This window comes from Podarcis erhardii, assembly GCF_964252035.2.
Source record: "Podarcis erhardii genome assembly, chromosome: 7".
Classification (NCBI taxonomy): domain Eukaryota; kingdom Metazoa; phylum Chordata; class Lepidosauria; order Squamata; family Lacertidae; genus Podarcis; species Podarcis erhardii.
This window is the reverse complement of record NC_138511.1, coordinates 77347140-77353759: the sequence shown is the minus strand read 5'-3', so window position 1 is coordinate 77353759 and position 6620 is coordinate 77347140. Positions and strand designations below refer to the sequence as shown.

At 44.2% G+C, this 6620-nt stretch overlaps 1 pseudogene across 1 annotated transcript; it reads right to left on the bottom strand.

The window, feature by feature from the left end:
• Nucleotides 1–1027: 1027 nt before the first annotated feature.
• Nucleotides 1028–3777, bottom strand: LOC309347636 (C3a anaphylatoxin chemotactic receptor pseudogene; annotated as a pseudogene). The gene is made up of 2 exons (XR_014161705.1): nucleotides 3683–3777; nucleotides 1028–2496 (listed from the first exon to the last, which is right to left on the bottom strand). The product of XR_014161705.1 is annotated as a C3a anaphylatoxin chemotactic receptor pseudogene (transcript).
• Between the last annotated feature and the right edge of the window lie 2843 nt (nucleotides 3778–6620).

Sequence of the window (6620 nt, the reverse complement as noted above, 5' to 3'; positions counted from 1 at the left end):
GCTTCACCCAGATAGCAGAAGTGGAACAGCCAGGGCCGGATTTAGGTTTGATGAGGTCTTAAGCTTCTGAAGGTAATGGGGCCCTTTATATGTCTAGCTGCCCTTGTCAACAACAAATTGTCGCTGTTTTTTGTGTTGAATATATGCTATATGGTAATTTATGGACCTAATAATAATTTAATAATAGGTATCTAAAGCCATTTGCACATAACAAAATATGTATTTTATCAAAGTAATTGATATAGAAATGAGCAAACCAGTGATATCTCAGGAGCAGGCTAGCAGGCGGGGCCCATGACTTACATCATAGGAGCCTACAAAAACACAAAACACTGTTGCTGTATGTAGGTTTTATTTTATTTGTTTTTTATCTTATATTTTGGAAATGTACATCCAGTTTTTCTCCTTTAAATTTTTTTGGGGCCGCCAAGCTTGTTTAGCTTTTACGTAAATCTGGCACTGGGAACAGCATGTGTAAAAGACATTCATGGATTAATTACAAATATTTATATCGTGCCTTTCCACACTTAATGCTCAGGACAACTGCAGAAAGACACATAAAAGCATATAACATAAATATTGCAAGATGGAAATAAGGATTTATTTTTTAAAAGGCAGCAAATGATAACTACAAGCCAGTTGCAGCAGAGTCAAAACAGAATCAAACAAGCTAACCTCACAGGTGGAAGACTTGCCAGGAACTCAAAGTTTGGTGGCTGGCTGAGAGGGAGCCATGGGAGGGAGTTCCCATATCTGGGTACAACTCGCCAAAAAGGCCCTTTCTGGAGTCTAACAGAGATCTCTGTCAAGTTGCACAGGGCTTTTCCACCTGAAAATGACAACACTCTGGGAGTCAATCATGGGCGTAGCCAGGATTTTTGTTGGGGGGGCCCACAACTTTTGTTAGTGGGGGCAGAACCGATGTGCTTGGTCAGTTAGTTAAGTATTTCTATTGTTTTACTTGATGGGGGGGGGGGGAGCTGCCTCCCTGTCCACCATTGGCTACGCCCATGGAGTCAATCACAAACTGGAGATTTCAAATTGTGCAATCAACAACCCCCTATCCCCAAAAGATCAGACTTTTTGTAATGAGGAAAGTGCTGGGGAGACAGCCTGTAACACTTGCCTTGACACAACATTTCACCTCTCCACAAACAACTGAGAATGAATGCTCATTCTTTAGCCAATGTTGTCATATCTTCCTGCAAGCAGATCAGGATGAATGCTCAAGAAACAGGTCTTCTGGAAGCAACCCTTCCCCTAATTTATTTAGTTTGCAAAACCAGGTAGAAGTTTTTTGGGTGGGTGGGTAAGGAACATGGACTACACATAAACTTGTGAAAAGGAAGTCTCAAACCATGCTGGACTCCACTCCTGAAGTGGAGCTGGGGGTTCTGTTGGTGGGGAAAGAAGGTGTGAAGGCCCACTTGTCACTGACCGCTCCTTTAAAGGCCAGGAAGAGGGATCGGCGGCTGGTCTTTTTGTAGTCGGACCCGACAAAGACATACAGAATGGGATTGAGGCAGCTGTTGAGGCAGACCAGGCCCTCAGCCAGTGGGGTGCCAATATCTAGGGTGGTTTGCATTTGAAGGCTATCGTCTTCCAGTGTTTCGAGAATAGAGAAGAGGTGGTGGGGAAACCAGCAGAAGAAGAATGCCATAACCACTGCCACTATGATCTTGAAGGATCGGCCAAATTGGCCAAAGATCTTCCCCCTTAGCTTGATCATGATGGCGCAATAGCAGGCCAGAATGATACCGAAGGGGATTAGGAAGCCGAGCGTGAATTCAGCAAGCACCATGAGACGGTGTGTCCTTAGGCTGCCCTCATCCTGCAAATGGAAGCTGTAGATGCAATGTATAGTGCCATCCATGAGCTCTTCCGTGTCGCGGAAGCTGAAGTACGGGATGCTGAGAGCCAAGGCTGATACCCAGATGAACACAGCCACCAGGGAAGCAAGCTGGAGACTGCGGTGGTTCAAGGCCCAAACCGGGTGGACCACAGCAGCGTAGCGGTCGGCACTGATGGCTGTTAAGAAGAAGACACTGGCAAACATGTTCAAGAGGGGAACCACGGTGTTGAGTTTGCACATCAGCCTCCCCAGAGTCCAGTGATAACCCAGAGACACGTAAGCTATCTCGGTGGAGAGGCAAAGGGCAAAGATGAAATCGGCCACAGCCAAGTTGAGATACCAGATGGTGGTAACCGTCTTCTTCATGTGGAAACCGGTGAGGAAGATAACAAGGCCGTTGCCTGTGGCCCCCAAGAGCAAGGTGATGGTGTAGATTGTCAAGGAAAGCATTCTCATTGCTGGCAAAATGTGGGCATTATCAGAGGGAGGGTCTAGGAGCCATTCTTCTGTCCAGTTGTAGTCAAACACGTCACTGTTGGTGGGTGGTGGAAAGTCTGTGTCATTGTCAGGTTGGAAGAAGGGGAGAAGATCCATCCCTTCGCAGGTTCACTTACCACTTCTCTCTTTCTCTCTCTCTATTTGGCCTGAAACAAAACAAAACACCCACACAAATGCCATATCGGTATCACAGAACTGGAATGAATAGGCAAGGGTGTGTGTGCAGATTTCAAACTGGTGTCAGATTTTCATGGAGAAATCCCAGTTCCCAAGTCCATATTTTGAATCTGAGGTGTGAAACTTGACATTCGACTTAATTTCTGAGTTAAGTTTGAAGAATGGTTGGAAGGGAGGTGGGGGAACCTAGCAGAAATTTTCAGCACAGCGTTGCCCACAATATTATTCCTTTAAACCAGTGCTTCCCAAACTTGGGTCTCCAGCTGTTTTGGGACTACAACTCCCATCACCCCTAGCTTTCAGGACCAGTGGTCAAGGATGATGGGAACTGTAGTCCAAAGAAAGAAAAGAAAAGCTGGAGACCCAAGTTTGGGAAACACTGATTTAAACTGATAGGTGGATAGTTGACAGTCTCATCCCCAAGAAACCTGGAGCAACAGGCACACAAGTCCCCCAAGTCACACGCTTCCAGAAGATGTTGTGATGGCCATGGCCAGACAATTTCATGGAGGAGAAAGCTATCAGTGGCTACTAGCCATGATTCCTATGTTTTCCCATGACCGTCACAGTAAGATGCCTTCATCCTTCGTCCTAAGGTCCCAGGGCAGGTTACAGCAATTAAAACACAATGTTAAAAACAGTTTAAAGCAACTTACAATCACAGGTTGTTGTTATTTATTTCACACTTATAAATCAAAAGGGAGATTCACAGAGGCCCAGATGGCCTGGAACAATTCCATGTCATTTCTACAGGGACTTATAGAGGTCCCATCCAGATTAGTATACATTGACTGGCAACAGCTTTCTGGGATTTCAGACAATGAATCTCTTCCAGTCCTACCTGGAGAAGCCAGGGATTGAAACTGGGACCTCCTGCGTGATGAAGGCAGTATATTTCTGAATGCCAGTCACTGGGAATTTCACTGAAGCCCTGCATCCTGGCTTCCAATGGGCATCTGGGTTGCTCTTGTGACAAACTGGTGGACTATCTGACCCATTTACTAGATTCTTATGTTAAATCTGGCCTGGGAAACCAGGCTTGGGCTTAGATCTAGCTACTACCCTCTGCTATGCCTCCACATTTGGAGTACCAAAACACCTCATATTGGCCTTTCCCTCCCTTTCCATCATTTCCCATAACCTTGGATCTCATACCTTAGACATTGGGTGGTCTTTGTTACTCAACTGTTGGCTGTTCTCTCCAGTTTTCTGAAGTCTTCTTCGGCAGCCCTCTTCTCTTTTGCTCTCCCCTCCGTGCAAAATGCACCAAGTCCCCAACTGTCTTTCTTATCACGATCATCACCGGCTGTCTCCTTCTCTGCCATCTTTCTGAAACATCTGCCACCACAATCAGGGCCATCAGTGTAGAGAGGAGGCCTCAGAGGCACGCAGATATGTTTTCTCTGGAGTGGAGATGTCAGGGTAGGACTTTGGAGGCAGGGGCCCACATAGGGATGGGGAAGAAGTTTGATTCAGTTTGCATTTCTAACAAGCCTCCCTAATTTGCACTTTCTGAAAGAACCCAAGTACCAAAACACAGCCACCCTTTGAAATTCACATGCCTCCAAATTTTGCAATGCAGGGCTCCAGTCAAGTAATTTGCCCCCAAAACGTATGTACTAGGGTAAAGCGAATATAGATAGCACATGCCAGTGAAAATAACATGAAAAGAAATAAAAAAAAATTGGGGGGGGGGTGCCATTCTGCTAGAATGTGTACATTAGGCAAAAACACATATAAAAGTGCATTTTAGAAGAAATTCACACTAAAATGCTGATGAATTTTCACAAGGTTTTATATATATACATATATATATAAAAAATAAAACACCACAGTGTGCATATAAATGCACATATCGACAAAACTGCATTTTCATAAGTACTTAAAAAAAAATCACAAACTGATATGGAAATATGGAGGACTTGAATGTAAAGATTGGAAAAATAAGAAACCCATACTCACGCAGATACCACATTTTGATTGCCTGTCGTAGAATCATAGTTGGAAGGGACCCCAAGGAGCATCTAGTCCAACCCCCTGAAATGCAGGAATATGCAGATGGCCCATATTGGGATCAAACCAGTGACTTTGGCATTATCAGCACCACACTCTAACCAACTGAGCTAACAAGTGCTTTCTCTGTCAGCATGGAGCTAAATGAACCAATGATATAACCCAATATAAGGGAGCTTCCTATTCTTTTGTGTGATTGCAACTAACTGGCAAACTGTTGAGTGGCAAAAGAGGGCAAGAGAAAACAAGAACAAAAATAAACAGAGGGTCTTTTTCGTTGTGGCTCTCTGTTTGTGTGTCAAGACCCTGAGACCACCCCCTCGTTGATGAATAAGACACAAAGACACAGATATTAGGTTAATGTTACTGGGCAAATTTAGGCCACAACTTTATTGGTTACGGAATGTGAGCGGTATTGGCTTAGGCATTGGAATTGACCCGACTATATCTGACTCCTGCCCGTCATGCAGGGAGTCCAGTAAGGGTCAACCACCGGTTGGGGGAGCCCCATCGATGCAAACCAACTCGAGCTCCCTCTGGGTTCCCGATGGGGTCATGGCATGGCCCTAGCCCAGCCCCAGACTTTGGACAAGATCCACACTCCCGGATTCCTTTAATGGAATACCCTTAAGATTGGAGGGGCAGGTGATGGCCACACCTCCCGTCTCCCATCATAAGATCGAACAATGCCTAACCACCAAACCTTACACAGTTGTGACGATTGCTACGAGGTAGGCGAAAACCAAATGGCCCATGCCAATTTGCCAAGTGGAAAAATTCCTACCAGGCCCTTCGACGGCGACCAACGAAGGTCCATAGCAAGGCCAAATTCGAAACCTGAAAATAGAGAGGGAGGGCGGGAGATCGAGGAAGTGAGCCAAGAGGAAGCTCTCCGGCTCACGCCTCAGTTTAAATGGGACTGGCCACGCCCCTCCAGCCAGCGGATTGGCTGGCAGGCGAATGACGTGGATGGGAACCTTCGGGGGACACCAGCCCTGGAGGGGAGTGGGTGGCCATGTGGTCCACCACAACTCCTCCGCACTCAGAAGTTGAGCGGATTTGTGAAGCACTCTCCCCAGTCAAGTTTTGCCTGGTGCCTTCCTTCACATCTTTTCAGTGCCAGGTAAACACTGCCCTGCCCACCCGGCTTTTGATGGACTATGATGAAGTTGTTTGTTAATAGTTTTGCTGCCAAACCTTTCTGCTGCTATTATTAGATGGGGCTGGTGACTGCTTTGTGTTGTTGTTTTTTTAGATGTGAATATGTTTTGTGTAAGCGTGTTCACATTACAATGTATTTTTTCTCCTGTTGATTTTTCCTGCTTTTAAATATGTTGCATGTCGACTGGAAACCTTGCTGTGTAAGAAGGGACCAACAAATGCAATAAGAAAATAATAACAGAACTGCCAAATTTATGTTGATATCCATCAACCAACACTTCTGCCCCATTTTGAAGGCTGAGAAATGATATATAATGAATTGAAAAAGAGGTTTAAAATAACGTTTGTAAAAAACAACAACCCAGAAGCTTTCCTTTTGGGAATTTTAGGGACAGAACTACCCAAACTGTACAGAAATTTATTCATGTATGCGACTACAGCGGCAAGAATGTTACTTGCCCAAAAATGTAAAGAAGAAGAAGTCCCAGCAAAAGAAGAATGGATACAAAAACTTATGGAATATGCAGAAATGGCGAAACGTACTGGAAAAATGAAAAATCAAGAGAACAAACTTTTTATAAAAGAATGAAAATGGTTTGTTGAATATTTACAAACAAACCGTAAACAGATTAGAACATTGGCAGAATTATTGTAATAACTTGCAGTTTCATGAGCATATATATTGAAAGCAGATGAATAAATGGTCATATTAAGTTAATTTGGATATGCAGAAAATATGTAAAAATAAATTTAAGGATCCGCAGAAAAAGGGGGAAGGAAGTCAAGTTTTGAAATGTTAAAATGATTGTAAAATGATTGAATTGTATGAGAAGGAAAATCATAAATAATTTTTTCTTTTAAAAAAATGAAGGCTGTGGAAGTTTGCTGGGGATGAGGGATGTGGCTGCATGCCTGCACA